Source organism: Callorhinus ursinus, unplaced genomic scaffold (genome assembly GCF_003265705.2).
Source record: "Callorhinus ursinus isolate GAN/ISIS: 27379988/994484 unplaced genomic scaffold, GSC_fseal_2.0 scaffold51, whole genome shotgun sequence".
Taxonomy (NCBI): domain Eukaryota; kingdom Metazoa; phylum Chordata; class Mammalia; order Carnivora; family Otariidae; genus Callorhinus; species Callorhinus ursinus.
The window spans coordinates 5,177,697-5,198,988 of record NW_027397113.1 but is presented as its reverse complement, the minus strand read 5'-3'; the positions used below and the strand labels follow the sequence as shown (position 1 = coordinate 5,198,988).

Sequence of the window (21,292 nt, the reverse complement as noted above, 5' to 3'; positions counted from 1 at the left end):
TTCTCATGGAATTCTCCCTTTATGATGTCACCAGCAGACCCCTTCTCGGGTCTAATTCCCAAATGCCTCCTTCTGGGGTGTAGTTCAGAATCAAGGATCATTATGTCTAACCTCTTCATTGTAAAAGGAGGAAACTGAAGTCAAGAAAAGGGAAGGGATTATTTCCCAAGGGTCAACTGGGAAGATGGCAGAGTAGGAGGACCCTAAGCTCACTTCATCCCACAGATGCAACTAGTTATTTACACATCAGTGTAAATAACCCAGAAAACAATATGAAGACTGGTAGAACAAACTCATAACTAAAAGTAGAGAAGACGCCACATCAAAGAAGGTAGGGAGGATGAAGACATGGTTTGGGAGCGGAACAGACCATAACTGTCCACAGTGGGAAGGGAGCCAGGGGTGTAGAGAAGGGTGAAAAAGAGACTCTCACATTAGGGAGCCCATGAATGGTGAGGATGAATCCCTAAGCATTTGCCTATGAAAGCAAGAGAGGCCAAATTTCCTGAGTTCTTACAACCAGCCAGACTTAGAGCCTGGAATTTTAAAAATCGGCAGTCTCTGCTCTGGGAGAGCCTGGAGGGCATTAGGAAGTGGAGTCCTTGTACTTAGAGACAGCACAGCTCCGCAGATATAGAAGTTTGAAAAATGCCCGGGGCAGATGGGAGGAAGAGTAGTTTGCTAATCTCAGAGCATGACCAGGAGAGACAGGAATCATGGGGAGACCCCTCCAGGAACAAAGAAACTAGCAGGTGTCATTTCCCTCTCCCCCTCCTCAGCATGAAAAACAGAAACCAGCAGGAACCAGTGCGGCCAACACTCACTACTTACTACTTAACTTGCTTACACCAAGCCCCACCCTTTCATGCTTTGGCAGATCTGCCCTTCCCAGCCACACTGGTCTCAATCCCACTTCTGCATGCCCCCTCCTCCAGGAGACCAGTGCAAACCCTACCAACACCTCATCTCCCTACCTGCGCATTTTGTGGGACCTCAGGTCTGGTGGCAGCAGGGGCAGGTCTCATTTTGCAAGCAGACCAGGGTACACCTTGCTAAAATGTGCCCCACCCCTGCTGGGGACTAAACACTGCCCACAATAGGCAAAGAGAGCCTCTGCAGACAATGAGACTGAAGGAAAAAAGAGGCCAGGACTCAATGGCAGAGCACACACAACACACACAGGAGATACTCCCTGAATTTCCAAGCCCTGGGGACCAGGGGACACTGCACTGCAGGGCACTACAGGACGTGTTCTTCATAAGGCTCTTACTGTTAAAAGTAAGAGTAAGAGAAGTGGTTGACTTTCCTAACATACAGAAACAGACACAGAGAGCTAGACAAAATGAGGAGAGATATGTCCCGAATGAAAAAGCAGGACCAAACCACAGCAAGAGACCTAAGCGAAATGGATATAAATAATATGCCTGATAGAGAATTTAAAGTAATGATCATAGGGGTGCCTGTGTGGCTCAGTCAGTTAGGTGTCTGACTCTTGATCTTGGCTCAGGTTTCAATCTCAGGGTTGTGAGTTTGAGCCCCACGCTGGGCTCCACACAAAAATAAAACACACACAAAATAAGGTAATGATCATAAAGACACTGGATTTGAGAAAAGAGTGGAAAGCATCAGTGAGACCCTTAACGCAAAGATTAAAAAAAAAAAAAGAACCAATAAGAGATCAAGAACACAATAAATGAAATTTAAAATACACTTGATGGAATAAATGCAGGCTAGATGAAGCAGAGGAATGAACTGATGGCCTAGAAGACAGCGTAAAGGAAAGTTACCAAGCTTAGCAAAGGCAAGGAAAGAAAATTATGCAAATTGAGAATAGCCTTAGAGAATTCAGTGACTCCAGAATTTCCTTTATAGGGATCTCATAAGAAGAAGAGAGAAAAAAGGGGGTAGAAAGTTTATTTGAAGGAATAATAGCTATCAATTTCCCTAATCTGGGGAAGGAAACAGCTATCCAGATCCAGGAGGCATCATAGAGATCCACCCCCTCCCCGCCCAATTCAACCAAGGAGGTCCATACCAAGGCACAAAGTAATGAAAATGGTAAAAGTAGTGATAAAGAAAAAAATGGAAAAGACTCAAGAGAAAAAGACAGTTACATACGAGGGAAACCTCATCAGGCTATTTGGATGTTTCAACAGAAACTTTTCAGGACAGAAGAAAGTGGCATGATATCTTTAAAGTGCTGAAAGGGAAAAATCTGCAGCCAAGAATATCCAGCAAGGCTATCAATCAGAATAGAAGGAGAGATAAAGAGTTTCTCAGACAAACAAAAACTAAAGGAATTCACGATCGCTAAACCAGCCCTACAAGAAATATTAAAGGGGACTTTTTGAGTGGAAAGGAAAGACCGTAAGTGAGCAAGAAAAGTAAAAACACAAACAGCAAAAATAAGTATTTCTAAAAAATTAGTCAAAGGATTCAGTAAATAAAAAGGGGGAAGGTGTAAAATATGACACCATATACCTAAAATGTGGTGGGTAGAAGAGCAAAGGATGGGTTCAAACTTAAGTGACCATCAACTTAATATGGACTGCTATATACAGAAGATGTTATATGTTGAATGATAACCACAAATCAAAACCCAGTAATAGATATGCAAAGAATACAGAGAAAGGAATCCAAGGATATCATTAAAGAAAGCCAACAAACCATGAAAGAGAGCAAGAGAAGAAAGGATCAGAGAAAATCTATAGAAACAACCATAAAACAAGTAACAAAATAGCAATAAATATGGGTCTATCAATAATTACTTTGAATATAAGTGGATTAAACACTCCAATCAAAAGACATAGGGTGACAGAGTGGATAAAAAACAAGACCCATCTATGTGCTGCCTACGAGAGACTCATTTCAGAACGAAAGACACTTGCAGATTGAAAGCAAGGGGATGGAGGAGTGCCTGGCTGGCTCAGTCAGAAGAGCATGAGACCCTTGATCTTGGAGTTGTGAGTTTGAGCCTCACTTAAAAATAAAATCTTTAGGGGTGCCTGGGTGGCTCAGTTGTTTAAACATCTGACTCTTGATCTCAGCTCAGGTTTTGAGTTCAAGCCCTGCACTGGGCCCCATGTTGGCCCTGGAACCTACTTAAAAAAAAAAATTAAAAAAGGCACTTGCAGGGTGCCTGGGTGGCTCAGTTGGTTAAGCGACTGCCTTCGGCTCAGGTCATGATCCTGGAGTCCCGGGATCGAGTCCTGCATCGGGCTCTCTGCTCAGCGGGGAGTCTGCTTCTCCTTCTGACACTCCCCCCTCTGATGTGCTCTCTCTCTCTCTCAAATAAATAAATAAAATCTTAAAAAAAAAAAAAAAAGGCACTTGCGTGGCGCAGTCAGTTAAGCATCTGACTCTTGGTTTCAGATTAGGTCCTGGTCTCCGGGTCGTGGAATCAAGCCCTGCGTCAGGCTCCATGCTCAGCCTGGTGTCTGCTTGGGATTCTCTTACTCCTCTCCTTCTGCCCCTCCACCCCACATGGGAGCTTGCACGCGCACTCTCTCTCTCTCCAAAATAAATGAATCTTTTTTTTTTTTAAAGAATGATGTTGGCTGTAGGATTTTTTTTTAATTAAAATAAAAGAAAATCTTTAAAAAATAAAAGAACGAAAGTGAGGGGGTGGAGAAACATTTATCATGTAAATGGATATCAACAGAAAACTGGGGTAGCAATACTTATATTGGACAAAATGACTTTAAAATAAAGACTGACAAGAGACAAAGAAGGACATTATATTAAAAGGGACAATCCATGGGGCGCCTGGGTGGCTCAGTTGGTTAAGCAACTACCTTCAGCTCGGGTCATGATCCCAGGGTCCTGGGATTGAGCCCCATGTTGGGCTCCCTGCTCAGTGGAGAGCCTGCTTCTCCCTCTCCCTCTGCCTGCCTCTCTGCCTACTTGTGCTCTCTCTCTCTCTCTCTCTCTCTCTGTCAAATAAATAAATAAAATCTTTTGGGCGGCTGGGTGGCTCAGTGGGTTAGGTGACTGCCTTCCGCTCAGGTCATGATCCTGGAGTCCCAGGATCGAGTCCCGCATGGGGCTCCCTGCTCAGCAGGGAGTCTTCTTCTCCCTCTGACCCTCTTCCCTCTCGTGCTCTCTATCTCTCATTCTCTCTCTCTCAAATAAATAAATAAATAAATCTTTAAAATAATAAATAAAATCTTTAAAAAAAAAAAGGGACAATCCAACAAGAGGATATAACAATTGCAAATGTTTGTGCGCCCAACATGGGAGCACCTAAATACATAAAACAGTTAATAACAAACATAAAGGAAATAATAGATAGTAATACAATAATGGTAGGGGACCATAACACCACACTTATATCGATGGGCAGATCATTCAAACAGAAAATCAACAAGGAAAGAGTGGCTTTGAATGACACGCTGGACCAGATGGACTTAATAGCCCCATTCAGAACATTTCTTCCTAAAACAGCAGAATACACATTCTTTTCAAGTGCACACGGAACATTTTCCAGAATAGATCACATATTAGGCCACAAGACAAGTCTCAACAAATCCAAAAAGTTGAAGTCATATCATGCATCTTTGCTGACCACAACACTGTGAAACTAGAAATCAATGATAAGAAAAAAATCTGGAAAAATTACAAATACATGGAGGTAAAATAACATGCTACTAAACAATGAGTGTATCAACCAAGAAATCAAAAAGGAAATAAAAAATTACATGGAAGCGTGCCTGATTGGTTCAGTTGGAAGAGTATGGGACTCTTGATCTTGGAGTCATGAGTTTCAAGCCACACTTTGGGTGTAGAGATTACTAAAAAAATGAAAAAATAAAAATAAATAAATAAATAAAAGAAAGAAAAAAGAAAAAAAAGAAACTTAATAACATTACATGGAAACAAATGAAAATGAAAACACAATGGTCCAAATCTTTAGGATGTGGCAAAAGTGGTTGTAAGAGGGAAGTTTATAGCACCACAGGCCTACTTCAAGAAGCAAGAAAAATCTCAAATAAACAACCCAACCTTGTATCTAAAGGAGCTAGAAAAAGAAGAACAGACAAAACCCAAACCCAGCAAAAGGAAGGAAATAATAAATGATATTGAAACTAAGAAAACCAAAACAATAGAACAGATCAATGAAACCAGAAACTGGTTTTTTGAAAAGATCAACAAAATTGATAAACCTCTAGCCAGACTCATTAAAGAGAGAGAGAGGACCCAAATAAACAAAATCACTAATGGAAGAGGAGAAATAGCAACCAACACTACAGAAATACAATTATAACTGAGTATTATGAAAACCTATATGCCAACAAATGGGACAACTGAGAAGAAATGGATAAACTCCTAGAAACATACAACCTCCCAAAACTGAATCAGGAAGAAATAGAAAATTGGAACAGAGCGATTACCAGCAATGAAATTGAATCAGTAATCAAAAAACTCCTACCAAACAAAAGTCCAAGACCAGATGGCTTCATAGCGAATTCTACCAAACATTTAAAGAAGAGTTAATACCTATTCTTCTGAAATTATTCCAAAAAGTAAAAAAGGAAGGAAATTTTCCAAATTCACTCTATCAGGTATCACTCTGATACCAAAAGCAGATAAAGACATCACCAAAAAAAAAAAAAAAAAAAAACACCACAGGCCAATATCTCTGATGAGTACAGATGCAAATATCCTCAACACAATATTAGTAAACCAAATCCAACAATATATTTAAAAAACTATACACAACAATCAAGTGGGATTTATTCCCAGGATGTAAGGGTGATTCAATTCAATATTTGCAAAACAATCAATGTGACATGTCACATCAATAAGAGAAAGGATTAAAAACCATATGATCATTTCAATAGATGCAGAAAAAGCATTTGACAAGCACAACGTCCACTTATGATAAGAACTTTCTGCAAAGTAGGTCTAGAGGGAACATACTTCAACATAATAAAGGCCTTATATGAAAAACCCACAGCCAACATCATACTCAATGGTGAAAAACTGAGAACTTTTCCTCTAAGGTCTGGAACAAGACAAGGATGCCCATTCTCACCATTTTTATTCAACATAGTACTACAAGTCCTAGCCACAGCAATCAGACAACAAAAAGAAATAAAAGGTATCCAAGTTGGTAAAGGAAGAAGTAATACTCTCACTATTTGCAGATGACATGATACCACATATAGAAAACCCTAAAGACTCCACCAAAAAATTACTAGAATGGATAAATGAGTTCAGTAAAGTCACAGGTTACAAAATCAATGTACAGAAATCTGTTGCATTCCTATACACTGATAATGAAGAAGCAGAAAGTAAAATCAAGAAAACAATCCCAGGCGCCTGGGTGGCTCAGATGGTTAAGCGTCTGCCTTCGGCTCAGGTCATGATCCCAGGGTCCTGGGATCGAGTCCCGCATTGGGCTCCCTGCTCCTTGGGAGACTGCTTCTCCCTCTGCCTCTCTCTCTCTCTCTCTCTGTCTCTCATGAATAAATAAATAAAATCTTTTTTAAAAAAAGAAAACAATCCCATTTACAATTGCACTGAAAACAATAAAATATCTAGACATAAGCTTAACCAAAGAGGTGAAAGACCTGTACTCTGAAAACTATAAAATGCTGATGAAAGAAATTCAAGATGATTCAAAGAAATGGAAAGACATTCCATGCTCATGGGTTAGAAGAATACATATTGTTAAAATGTCTATACTACCCACAGCAATCTACAGATTTAATGCAATCCCTATCAAAATGTCAACAGTATTTTTCACAGAACTAGAACAAATAATCCTAAAATTTGTGTGGAACCACAAAAGACCCCAAATAGCCAAAGGAGTCTTGAGAAAGAAAAACAAAACTGAAGGTATCACACTCCACATTTCAAGTTATATTACAAAGCAGTAGTAATTAAAACTATTAAAAATATGGTACTGGCATAAAAATGGATATAGATAAATAGAATAGAATAGAATAGAAAACCCAGAAATAAACTCACAATTATATGGTCAATTAATCCTTGACCAAGGAGGAATGAATATACAATGGGAAAAAGCCAGTCTTTTCAATGAATGGTGTTGGGAAAAGTGGACGACAACATGCAAAAGAATGAGACCGGACCACTTTCTTTCACCATACACAAAAATTAACTCAAAATGAATTAAAGATCTAAATGTGAGACCTGAAACCATAAAATCCTTGAAGAGAGCACAGTCAGTAATTTCTCTGACATCGGCCATAGCAATATTTTTCTTGATATGTCTCCTGAGGCAAGGAAAATAAATAAAAGTAAAAATAAACTATTGGGACTACATCAGAATAAAAATTTCTGCGTAGCAAAGGAAACAAACAACAAAACTAAAAAGCAACCCACTGAAGAGGAGAAGATGTTTGCAAATTACATCTGATAAAGGGTTAGTATCCATAATATATAAAGAACTGTTAAAACTCAACACCCAAAAAACAAATAATCCAATTAAAAAATGGGCAGAAGACACAAACAGACATTTCTCCAAAGAAGACATACAGATGGCCAAACAGACAGATGAAATGATGCTCAACATCACTCATCATCAGGGAAATGCAAATCAAAACCTTACACCAGTCAGAATGGCTAAAATAAAAAACATAAAAAATAACCGGTGTTGGTAAGGATGTGAAGAAAACAGAACCCTCTCGCACTGTTGGTGGGAATGCAAACTGGGGCAGCCACTGTGGAAAACAGTATGGAGGTTCCTCAAGAAATTAAAAATAGAACTAGCCTAAGACCCAGTAACCGCATGACTGGATATTTACTCACAAAATACAAAAACACTAATTCAAAGGGATATATGTCACATTGTTTATTGCACCATTATTTACAATATTTACAATAGCCAAACTGTGGAAGCAGCCCAAGTGTCCACTCATAGACGAATGGATAAAGAATATGTGGTATATATAAAATGGAATATTATATGGTATATATATATAATGGAATATTATATGGTATATATAATAATAGAATATTGTTCATTCATAAAAAAGAATGAAATCTTGCCATTTGCAACAACATGGATAGAGCTAGAAAGTACAATGCCAAGTGAAATAAGTCCATCAGAGAAAGACAAATACCATACGATCTCACTCATATGTGGAATTTAAGAAAGAAAACAAATGAGCAAAGGAAAAAAAAGAGAGAGAGAGAGACAAACCAAGAAACAGACTCTTTTTTTTAAAGATTTTATTTATTTATTGGAGAGAGAGAGAGCGCACATGAGGGGGGGAGGGTCAGAGGGAGAAGCAGACTCCCTGCTGAGCAGGGACCCCCCCCCCAAGATGCGGGACTCAGTCCCAGGACTCCAGGATCATGACCCGCTTAACTGACTGAGCCACCCAGGCGCCCAAGAAACAGACTCTTAACTATAGAGAACAAACTGATGGTTACCGAAGGGGAGGTGGGTGGGGGATGGGTGAAATAGGTGATGGGGATTAAAGAGTACACTTAGCATGATGAAAAAAATTAAATTAAAAAAAAGTGTTGGGGGGATATGGGTTGGCCTAAGGTGACCCCGATTGGCAAAGCTGGACAAAGAAGTCCAGGGTGACATCATATGCCCCAGCAGTTGCTTTAGCCTTTTGGTGGAAAGAACTTTAAAGGGCACGTGGTCCAGTCGGAAATCCTTCCTAGATACCAGTTAGTTCTGGGTTCAAACTGCCTAGCTCAGCGTAAGTAGGTATGTGACCTTGGGCTAGTTGCTTAATATTCCTATGCCTCAGCTTCTTCTGTAAAATAGAGATAGTAACACCTATCTCATAGGATCGAAAAAGTGCAGTTACATAAAGCACAGTAAGTGTTAATTGTTATTATTACTCTCTCCATCATTAACAATGGTGGAAACCTCCCTCTTGGATTATTGTTGCAGGATTTCTCTGCCTATGGTGCCCCGTGGTTCTTGGTCACACCGCTTTGAAGAGTGAAGAGGTAGACCAGACGAAGAGTGGTGGGCAGCAAAGCAAAGTTTATTGAGCAATAGTATAAAGCTCCTGGAGAGGGACGGCCTGAGAAGGTTGCCCCCAGAGTTTCTAAGTTTAGGGGTTTTTATGAGCTCTTTTGTGGAACTATCTTAAGCAATCAGGGTGTGCTGAGTCGTACCAAATCAGGGCTTTGGTCATGTATCTGACTACCTATTAGGTTAATGTCTCTGTGCTGATGGTCCTTTTTTTGCTGACTCCTGGGGGCTTATGTCTTAACTGCCCCTTGCCCATGATATTGACAAATGCTTTGTGGTCAATTGTCTTATTTTAGGATATTTTGCAGAAGTCATTTCTGCAAAGGCTGCAAAGCAGAATGTTAGTGAGGTCCTGTCTAAGCTATAAATCAGGATGATAGTGCTATTTTTATTTTAGCTGACCTGACTCCATATTTTCTTGTTGGAGACCCTGGCCCTGACTACTTAACTGTCTAACTAACTCCAAACATTATTACTAACATAAAACTAGCAGACATTATTTATTGAGGACCTACTTCATGTACTTTAAATTTAATCTTCACAATAATCCCACATGATGGATATTATTACATTTTACAGAGGAAGGTGCTATGGCTCAGAGAGTATAAGTGAGTTCCCAATGAGTAAGAACTTAAAGTCAGTACTAACTCCAAAGTCTTTCCCCTTAACCACCATGCTATCCTGTCTTTCTGCTGAAATTCACTGCAAAACTGTTCCCATGCCCCGAATTCATTCTGCCCAGTGCAGCTCTTCTGGAAGCTCAAGGTCACTCCTTTGACTACAGCTGCTTGCTGAGTGCTTGGACACAGCCAAGTGCATAGTGGCACTGGGTGCTGGGTTCCCAGTAATAAGAGACATGCCGCTGCCCTCCAGGAGCTCAGTGTCTGTTGCCAACAGCAGACAAGGAAAGAGTTTGTGGAAGGACTGCTAGTTGTACCCCAACTCCATTCTCCTCATCTTCCTAGGTACATGGCCTCCTAATTAGATATCACATTTCCCAGTAAACTTTGCATTTAGGTGTGGCTAAAGAGGACAGAGACAATGTGAGAACCTTCCAGTCTTGGATTTAAAGTGTTGGGCATGCGAACCTCCATTTTCCCCCTTCTTATGGGCCAGAGTGTGGATACGAGAAGCAAATAGGATCAGTATTCTAGGGCAGAGTTTTCAACCAGCGTTCTGCAGAACCACAGAATTGGCCTCGAGATGCTTCCAGGCCAGGGGTTCTGTATTGTGATAAAAAAGAAAAGAAAAGAAAAAGGCAGCATTATTTTTTAACTTCATGTGCCCTGTGATGCCCAGGCTTTCAGCGATGGTCAGTAACCAAGCAGCCTCAGAAACCACTAGAGGTCGTTCAGCCCCATCTGGCACTGCACAGTGGAACTGTGTTCATCCATGAGTCTTTCCTCAGTTTTCAAGGTGAGCTCAGGAAGTCGGGTGATCATTTGTGAATACGTGTTGCCGGGACAGGAGGAGGTGAAGACTGATGACATCAGCCTGGCCCCTCTGAATGACCTTCCCCAAACTCCCCTTATGCACTGATGACTGTCTGATGGGAGCAGACAAACTTCCTGGTATGATGGAAAATCAGAGGAAATTTTCCTTCCAAGTAAATAATTTTTACACGTTGTGACTCAGCTGCTTCCCTGCTGTTTTGCTGTTGATGTAAACACTATAAAACATGAATTATGCCAGTTAGAAGTGAATGTTAGCTTGCTGTCATATTTTTGCAAGTTTCTTGTTTAGTTATTTATTATGCCCTTCTATTGTATGTCTTATTCGCATTTGTGTTTTACAAGTGTGTCTAATGGTCCAATGTGGTGATTTTTTCATTATGAGGTATGAAATGAAAGAGGGGGGGCTCAGGACCAAGGACAAATCTGGTAGGGTTAGTAGTAAAGAATTACAATTTACAAAGGCAACAATGGCTTCAGCAATATTGAAAAGAACTTAACTACAAATTACAGCCATTTGACAAGTAGATGAGCTGATTGTTTTCAATTGGTATCTCAAAGCAAACCGATTAAGGCTTTTATTCTAAAGATCACATTCGGTAAAAAGGTTCAAAGAGCAAGTTATTTGGTGGCAGAACTTGCTGTCTAGACGAGAAAACCCAATAATGCTGGCAGGTGAAATTAGAGTGAGTGAAATGGTAGCGCGTGATACCAAATGAAGAAGTAAAGAGGTTCTACTCTCAGAGCAATAAGTTGATGTATTGGTGATGTCACATGATGCTGAAAAGCTGTTTGTTTGTTAATAAACTAAAAAACAACAGATTCTTGGGGCTCCTGGGTGGCTCAGTCAGTTGAGCATCTGCCTTCAGCTCAGGTCATGATCCCAGGGTCCTGGTATGGAGCCCCAGTCAGGCTCTCTGCTCAGCAGGGAGCCTGCTTCTCCCTCTCCCTCTGCTGCTCTCCCTGCTTGCGCTCTCTCTCTGACAAATAAATAAATAAAATCTTTAAAAAAAAATAAACCAAACAGAAAACAACCAAAACCCAACAAGCAAAAACTTGATATTGTCACACACATAATGCTTTCTTCACAGAGAGGTGCTAGTATCAAAAATTCTTGAAGATGAAGAAACCATGATGGGGTAAAATGGTTCACTTTATTAAACCAAGACTGGTTTGCTTGAGAATGTTTTATTTTTTTTAAAGATTTTATTTATTTGAGAGAGAGAGACACAGCGAGAGAGGGAACACAAGCTGGGGGAGTGGGAGAGGGAGAAGCAGGCTTCCCATGGAGCAGGGAGCCCCACGCGGGGCTCGATCCCAGAACCCTGGGATCACGACCTGAGCCGAAGGCAGACGCTTAACGACTGAGCCCCCCAGGTGCCCCTACTTGAGAATGTTTTAAAAAACTGTGTGATAGGGCGCCTGGGTGGCTCAGTTGGTTAAGCCACTGCCTTCGGCTCAGGTCATGATCCTGGAGTCCCGGGATCGAGTCCCACGTCGGGCTCCTTGCTCAGCGGGGGGGTCTTTTTCTCCCTCTGACCCTCTTCCCTCTCGTGCTCTCTCTCAAATAAATAAAATCTTTAAAAAAAACCTGTGTGATAAAATCCAGAATTCTACTTCTGTGTATGTACCAAAAGAATTGAGAGCAGGGACTTGAGCAGATACCTGTACACCCATGTCCACAGCAGCATTATTCACAACAGCCAAAGGTGGAAACAACACAAACGTGCACGGACAGCTGGGGGGATGAACAAAATGTGACATGTACATATGATGGAATGGTACTCAGCCTTAAAGAGGAAGGAAATGTGGACACCTGCTACAACGTGGATGAACCCAGGAGACATTGAGCTAAATGAAACAAGCCAGACACAAAAGAACAGATACTGTACACTTCCACTTAAATGAGTTACCCGGAATAGGCAAATTCAGAGACAGAAGTTTGAGTAGTGGTTATCAGGGGCTGTGGGGAGGGGAGAATGAGGAGTTGTTGTTAAATGGGGAGAGTTTCAGTTTAGGAAGATGAAAAAGTTCCGCAGGTGAATAGTGGTGATAGTTACACAACATTGTGAGTGCGCTTGATGCCTCTAAATCATTTAAAAATGGTTTAAATGGTAAATTTTGTTATGTATATTTTACCACAGTAAATTAAAAAAAAAACCTGCAAAAACTGGGACAAAGAGCACAGAAATCTCCTGTCAAGTATAGAAATCTGGCGGCTTCACACTCTGTACAGGGTCCTTTGGGAAAGCAAGTTGGTTGGGGAAAGAGGCTGACTGAATCTACAGGACGGGTCATCTTATCTAATTTGTGAGGACTCCCCCACTGATTGCCTTCTAATAGGAATTGACATGGGACACAAATATCTTCCCATTCTGTGAGCATTTTAAGAAGCCATCCATAGACCTGTCTCTTAGACCCATCATGTGATCAAGTTCTGTGTTCTTTCCAAGTCTCTGCAAGTGGCCAGCCCATCAAATATTGCTCATGAGTTCATATACATCTGCACCTTAGTTTCTTTTTCCTTTCACGCAAAGTGGATAACATCTGCATTGCCCAACGTTCTGCCCATTGGGAGGATTTTCCTTCACCACTGCCTTTCAGGGCTACCTGTGAATGGTGGTATCATGCAGCAGCTGTCCACTTCTGGCTGTGGCTGGCCTACTGTGCGGAGCCTCCCGTAAAGCAGGTTTGTACTTTCTCCTCAATCTCCTTGAAGCCTTTGAGTGTAAACTGAGGGAAAGGAAGTGAAGCAGTAAGAGCAGATGGGAGTCTGAACCACTGCTCATGCGGTTGATTTGTGCCTTCTGGATCTGCTTGGGCCCAGTATCATATATACCACTTCAATTTCTTTTTTCTTTTTTAAGATTTTAAAATTATTTATTTATTTGAGAGAGAGAGAGAGAGAACACAAGCAGAGGGAGTGGCAGGCAGGAGAAGCAGACTCACTGCTGAGCCGGGAGTCTGATGCAGGGCTCGATCCCAGGATCTGGAGATCACTACCTGAGCCGAAGGTGGATGCTTAACCGACTGAGCAGACGCTTCACTGACTGAGCCACCCAGACACCTCATATACCACTTCAATTTCCAATGGGATGCAACTGTGAAAATCCAGTTTCGTGATTCTTCGGGTCAGATAACACCTGTGGAATATTTGGGTTCAATAATCACTTGGTGTTCCATAAATCAGGCATTCAATCTTTACTAAGTCCCAGTAGCAAGCCTGAGGCTGCTTTTTAGAATGTAGAATAGTCATTAGCAGAGGATAGCATGGCCCAAATTCCAAGGGTCTTAGCTGTGATGCTCCTATTGGGGCTTGCCAGAGGCTCTGCCTGGCATCTTTGGCTGACACCTAACTTGGGCACCTGGACCTACTAGGTATAATGCCCATAAAGGTAGGGTAGTTTGCCTTACAGCCTGGGCTTTTGAAGAGCCTTTTTTAGATCCAAACATAACATTGTGAGATGTACAGGTTACCTGGTAAATGAGTCAAAGCAGCTTCCCCAGATAAGATATATGTGGGCTCCAAAATCCAAAAGGCATATCAGACATTGCTCCTCTTTCTTCGTGATATATGGTGTGAGGGTTGGCAACTTGTCTCTCACTTTAGAAGAGATATCCAACATTCCCCAGATCTCTGTACCCTTACACGTTCTCCTGATGTGTCAGGTCCTTGAACTTCCACAGGGATCATCTCTGGCACACATATGTCTAAGGCACCAAGGTGTTGGCTCTTTCCTACTCACAGCACCTAGTTAGCATAATGGCATCGGTTGAGTATATCAGCATGGTGGTTCTCTGTGTTTTCAAGACTGTTAAAGTCCTTTTGGACCTCGCAGTTTGCCGGAGAATGGCATCAGCCAGGGTCAAGACAGTAAGACGCTGTTGCAACAGATACTGATACAACAAGATACTGTTATCCCTGCTATGTAAATTGAAACAGTGTAATTTCCCATACTCCTGGGAATGTAGGAAAGCATTTACTAATTCAACAGCCATAGGCCAGTTGCTGGCATTTATATTGATTTTCTGCAATCAGAATATCAAATCTAGAATTGTAGCTGTGATTGGCATTGCCACATCATTAAGTTTGCTTTTCCACTGTCAAACAGGTAAGTTGTAAGAGGATATGCCTCTCTCAAATCCCTAATGGTGGCATTAACCTCTGCACTTTCTCCAGAGTTTTGGTATTGTTTTTGGTTTATAACTTATAACTGGGAAGACAATTCCAGGGGTTTCTACTTGCTCCCCCATCTTTTTTTTTTTTTTTTTTACCACAATAGCCCACAGTAGAGCAGCGGGAAACCAACGGGAGATTCTGCCAGCTACTGAGCATTAATATCACAAAAAAATTCTGGAATGGGAGAAAGGACTACAGCACAAATCTGAGGGCCTTAGGAATGTGGCCTTTGATCCCTAAAGGCCTCAAGTGCTAATTGGTCTCCATGGGTAATAATCAAATTAACATCTGAAACTACAGTGAATTTTTACAGTGTCATTTTAGTGAAGCTGGAACTGTGTTTCTCAGACTTCTCTTCCCTGCATAGTCCTGACTTAGTGTGGGCCACAAGTGACATTTTGTGCAAGATTTGGAAAGTGTAGAAGTGAAACAGGAGTTGTATGGAAAACATACAATCTGAGTGGAAAACCTTCCTTTTTCCACTAGGAATGTTGGTCTGGGGGTACCAGACATAGTTGTAACTCATTCACAACGACCCTTATTTGGGGACTCGCCTTGTTGGCATGGGGCAGCAGGTGGGTCTGCAGCTCCTCCAGCTCATGCTAGATCTTCCTTCAACTTCTGTCACTTCTGTTCTGGTGCATGTTTGGCTTCCTGACAGAGTGCCTGTTTCTCCTGTAGGTCACCTGCATCATCAAAGTTGGAGGCTTACGTGCAGAGAGGGACTGATGTGGGTTCTGGTTCATCTTGTAAGGTCTAGCTCACCCTCATAAGTGCCAGTTGGTTCTTACTTCCCCCACCTTGCAGTCATCTCAACTGCCTGCCTGCTGTCCAGCTAGGCTCCAGCACCAGATAAAAAGACAACAGTCTTCCATAATCAGCTCTTACAATTGTGTAGAGTCTTATCCCTGCAACACATCTTTAGCGCATATAACCACTCCTGGTAATTTTGTTTCTCTGATCAAATCCTGGCTGATACTTTAAAAGTATCACTTTTAAAAGTAACTTTTAAAGAGTAACTTCAAAAGATACACAAACTGCCATTTACTTTGTTAGAAGAAACTTAGAGTTCAGTCCATGTCTCTTGTCCTTTTGTAACCAAAGGTAAATAAATCAATGTCTCTGTAGATTCCTTATCTTCACAAAGTGCTTACGACAGGTTTGGTTTTGTTTTGCTTCTTAGCAGTGCTGTGTGAACATAGAATCAAGAGCAGCTCCTTTGCTTGAGGAAAAAGGAGAAGGTAGTGTGATAGATTGAATGTAAAAATAGCCCCCTCTTATCCATAATGCCCCTTGATATTGGAACTCTGCAGCATGTATTTCCCTGCCCCTTGACTCTGGACTGGTCTTGTGACTTACTTTGGCCAATAAAATGTGGCAGAAGTGATGGAGCGTCTCTTGAAAGCCTCAAGAGAGTTTGCCTATTTCCCCTTGCACTCCTGAACCCACACTTGGGCAATGAGAACAAGCCCAGGCTCATCTGCTAAAGATAAGAGACACCATATAGAACCCAGCTGAGTCATCTTGGGTGAGGCCATCCTGGACTAGCCGGATCCCAGCCACCATGCCAGCTGACCATGGACTGTGAGTGAACACAGTTGAGATCAAGCAAGCCCAGCCCAGATCAGCGGAACCACCCAGATGACCAATAACCTGATGAGAATAAGTCTTTTAAAGCCGTTATGTTTTGGGGTGGTTTGTTACACAGCACATTGCTAACCGATACAGGAGCATGGAAAAGGGACACATTAAAGAATGGGTAGGAACTCTCCAGGTGGATCAAAAGAGAAAAGGCGTTGTGGGTAAAGGGAAGATCATGTGCAAAGAATGGAGGTATGAATGTGCCCAGCTTTTAGGCAGCGGTGTGCTGGTAAATGTTTAATGCTATCTCTTCGTGTATCGTTCTGATGTGAATATTGTCTGTATATTTTTGTTTTTGTTAACGAGTAACAAACTGTTTCCATGAAGGACAGAGGAGTAGACATCTTAGACTTTGGGGGCCATATAGGCCGATAGGCACCACACAACTCTGCTCTTGTGCAAAAACAGCCACAGAATAATAAGTGAGTGAATGAATGTAGCTGTGTTCAATAAAACTGTTTACAAAATCAGGTGGTGGGCCAGATGTGGCTTGTAGTTTGTTGAATCCTGATCTAGATAATCAACAAAACAATAAATCAATTTGATTTATAGTGTTTGTTGATTTGTGGTGTAATTATTCCCACCCTGGCTGATTTCATGCTACTAATGTACCATTTGGAAAAAATGTGCAGGAAGTAGCACATCATTCTACAGGCTTTCCACCAGGCAGATAGAATAGACATAAATAACCTTAAGAGCATAGACAATAGTAAAATCTAGTAAACTAATTGGAAAGTAACGAGTTGTCGGTATTTATTAACTTTGCTTGTAATATACGTTATTTGATAAGTCTATAGAATTTAATAATTCAATATTAATTTTTAATATAACTGTACTGTGTTCAACAACTGGCTGGCAAAATTCAGCTTTCAAGAGCCAGTAAGAGCCAGACTTGGCACACCATTGCATTCAGGGAATGGTGTGTAAAATCCAGTGTGGCTGGAACATGATGGGGGTAGAGAAGCAATGGGAGATGTAGCTGAAAAGTTGTTTTGGAGGGCGGGGATCAGACTAGGCCAGGTCTTGTGGGCTGGCGGGCGGGGGACAGTATTTCAAACAAGGGAATGATAAGATCAGGCTGCTTTAAGAAGGATCACTCTGGATACAGAGAGGAGACTGTGTTTCCCATGGGGAGTCCGAGATAAGTAGGTAAGTGAAGTATGGTCGTTGAAGTAACCATAGAGAAATTGATGGCTTGGACCAACACAGGTGTTGTAGGGAAGGAGATGTGGGTAGATGCCATCTATTCAGGAGTCAGAATCTATAGGATATGGTGACAGGTGTTGCTGGGAAAAGGGTGAGGGAGGCGTTAAGGAGACAGCAATGTTGGGCTTGAGCATCTGCTTGAATCGGTTGCCAGTCCCTGCGACTGAGTGTACTGAAGAAGCTGGTTTGAGCAAAAGGTGAGATGTCTGGTTTTGAACATAATGGGTTTGATGAGTCTGGGGATCACCCAGGAGGGGGGCTCTAGGCTGGAAACGAACTTGGGATAGAGGACCCAGGATCCTGCCTCATGTGGTTCCAGCTCATGGGAGGGCCCCCACTCCTGTCTCTGCCCTGGCTCTTGGCCACGCTGGAAGCCACATTCCCTCTGTGGGACTCAGCCTTCCCATCTGTAAGGGGGTATTAGGCTGAGTCCTGCTTCCCTGTTGCCTGAGTGTTGTGAAAATCCTATGAGATGTGCACGGGAGTGGAGAGCAGGGATGAGGAGCTGGTCCTGTTCTGTCCTCTGCCCACCAGAGGGTGCAGGGGGATCTTTTGGAGAGGAAAGGGCATGGTTAGCCGAGGCCCTCAGATTCCTGCAGCCCTTCTGGGTCAGAGGAGCTAATCTCAGGTCTCTGAGATCGAGAAAGGGGCTTCCACTCTCATCTCCCCTCATTGCCTCCCCTTCTCCCTTACTGTCCCTCAGCTGGATGCCCCCAGGGGCTGCCCCACTCCCCAGGGGCTCCTACCCTGCAGTCCCTCTTCGCTCCTCTGGCACAGCCTGAGAAGCTGCCCAATCATGTTGGCGGATCGCCAGCTTCACCTCAGGCACCCAGAGTGCGTGGGCTCCCTGCTCCTCTCTCCCACTCAAGCCTACTCTCTGGAGGCTTCCGTAAGGAGGCTCTTTAACAGAGCCTATTTGGACTCCTGAGTTTGACGGGGTGGGGCCATAGATTCCAATGACAGGGACTAGGGCTTGGGAGTCTGAGCACTCTGGGTTCTGTCCTGGCTCAGTCTCTCCCAGCCCAGTGAGCCTGGGCACCACACCTTTTTGTACCTCAGTTTCCTCTTCTGTGAAAGGGGGATAAAGAGGAATACCTCCTTCACAGGGGTGGTGGAAGAATCAAATGAGTGAAAATACACAGGCACAGAGAAAGGCCCCCAGCCCATCATTAGTGCTCAGGAGACATCAGCTGGTGTCACTGTTCTTATCCTTGTGCCTTCACCCAGTAGCGTTTGCAACTGGAGACCCTTCCCCTGCCTGCTTCAGTGATTCCTCTTCATCTACAACAGAGGTCCCCACCTGGTGTGCTGCTGTGCCAGCCAGAAAGGGGCTGCAGATGGTGAGAGATCATGACCCCTCTGCTGTGGGGACAGCCCGGCCTCCCCTGACGGTCATCATAGCCATCCGTTCACCCCAGCGTCCCACACAGGATGATCCGAACTTCCAAGCGGGACATCCAAGGCCTTTCTTAGCTGGTGCTGATGTGTTTTCCCCATCTGGGTAGCCCAGCACTCCCTGGCTCCCGGAGGTCCCAGCTTTCTCGCCCGCGGTGCATGCGTGGGTCTCTCTGTCTGGAGCACTCTCCTCTGTCCCAGTTCTCAGCTGGGACACCCCTTCCCCAGGGAGCTTCTCCAGACGGCCCAGGAGCCACTTTGCCCATCTTTCTACAGTCATAACCATCAAGGCTGCTGCTTGCCCATACAGTGCCTTTGAGCAAGGTAGAAAAAAGCACCCTTACCTCAAAATGCTTTCTTCTATCTGCTGGTAAATCCACGGAATAGATGTGCCAACCTGTAACGCCTACAACACGAAGGGTGTCTGTCCTGGAGGAGCCCTGATGAAACCACACCTGCTACTTTAGGGAACATTTCCATGTGCCGGGCACTATGCCAAGTGCCTTATCTCAAATACTGTTCACAAAGCTCAGGACAGAAATGGTTAACTTCTGTTGTTGTTGTTGTTTTGTTTGTTTGTTTTAGGAATGGTTCATTTTCATAGGTGAGGAAAGTGAGCCTCAAAGGCGAAGACCAGGGTCATGTAACCGGTAGGTGGCAGACTCATGGTTTGAACTCCAAAGCATGGGGAGGCCAAGTAATTGCTTCCAGTAAGTCATTGTCACCCAGGTGACTGCTTCCACATCTGTCCCAGACTTTATTGTGAGCTCCTTGATGGAGCGACCGCATTCGACCCCCTGCCCAGCTCTGGAAAGGAGTAGAGTGGGCACAGAGTGGACAGCACCACACGGGTGTTGGAAGAAGCCTCTTTGCAAGGCACTGGGGACCCAGAAGCTGGAACCTGTTTTCCTGTAGCTGAAGCTGCAGGTGTTCGGACCAAGGAGTCCCGGAGCCCCCCTCCCCTCCTTGCTTAGTCACTGAAGGCTAATATTTGATTTGGTGCCTACTTAGGGTCTGCCTTTGCTTCTGAAGAGAAATCCTCTCCCAGGGCCTGATGATTCCCGATGATTCCAGTTAATTCTTGAATCCAGGTTTTTCTGAGTCCAAAATTGTGCTCTCTGCTGAAGTGGGGCAAAGTTTGTAAAAGAAAGCCCACCAGCCTTAGGGGCTGGGAAGGCAGGAGAGGTCTATCAAGGCAGATCTTAAAGGCAAGTCTGAGTTTTCCAGGAGAACCCAGGACAAGGCGAAGGATATTCTTGGCAAAGGTATGGGCAGAGGCTAGGGCCAGAGGAGGGCAGTGGCAGACAGACACCTGTTGGCCAGGGGGCCAGAGCATGCTTTTCTTTGGATAGATGACTTTGAGTCTAGTACAGTTCTTTACTGTGGCTTAACACCAGAAACCTAATTATGACTTTGCGCGTCTCTAATTATTGCCTTTTGCCTTTTCCAGAGCTCTACTGGTACAAAGTGGGGTGCTATAAAAATAGCCTCTTTTCAAGCCCAGAGACTGTCATCCAAACTGTCGACTAACCATTGAAATCTCAATCATCGAAACAGGTGAAGGATTGTCCCTGTGAAAAATAAAAGAGCTGATAGCAATGTCTTGGTTTCTTCACTTTACATTCTTTTGGGGGAAAGTCCCGGGAGTCTGCCTAGCCTAGGGCACGGGACCGTCTTTATTCAAGTGGCAGTGGGTTGGCACTTACGGAGCACAGACTCTGAAGCTACACAGTCTGGATTCAAGTCTTAGCTGTGGGACTCCTAGCGTCACTTAATCTCTCCAAGTTTCAATTCCATCACCCCTAGATGGTGCCCATCTCGTAAAAGTGAATGTGTGTAAAGCCCTTAAACAGTGGCTGGCACACAGCAGACCATGTTAGCTATTATTTTTATTACTTGTCCAGATATGTCAACATAGCTCTGAAGAAAGTAACAGAAACAGTCCTGATTCTCTGCTGGTCTTAAGGGAGTTTCATTTGTAACTGTTGGGATGCCCTGCTGTGCTCAGGAACGCTGGGGTCAGGGAATGGTCCTCATCCGAGTCAGGATGTCTTCTCCTTGTGGGGAGGGCCGGTGGTGAAGCTGGTGACTCAGAAGGGGGAAGGGGATTTGAACACCTCCTTACCGGGTATGATCCTCCATCCAACCTCTGGCTCAGCCTGAGTGGTTGTTTTCCCTCTACCCAGCTCTGGCCCTTCCTTCAATTTGTAGGTCCTGCTCCAGTTCCAATGTCTCTCCGTGCTCCCGACGAGCCCCATGAGCCTTATCTGCCTTGCTCACCTATGTCCCCAAGTTAGAGATGATGCTAAGTGGGGCTGAACCGAATAAAAAGGCATGATTTAGATTTTCTCAAAGGAAAATAGTGGAGCTGAGGTGGCCAGTCTGCGTCGGTGAGCCCAGTCAGTCAAGAGGGTGTTGGTGACGGTTGCAAGCCTCTGGGAAGGGTGGTGGAGG

The 21,292-nt window shown here is 43.4% G+C and overlaps 1 long non-coding RNA gene across 1 annotated transcript; it reads left to right on the top strand.

The window, feature by feature from the left end:
• The first annotated feature begins 50 nt into the window (after positions 1-50).
• On the top strand, positions 51-20,424 carry LOC141370940 (uncharacterized). The gene is made up of 3 exons (XR_012375442.1): positions 51-331; positions 15,278-15,345; positions 20,289-20,424. It is a non-coding gene; the product is annotated as an uncharacterized lncRNA (long non-coding RNA).
• The last annotated feature ends 868 nt before the right edge of the window (positions 20,425-21,292 follow it).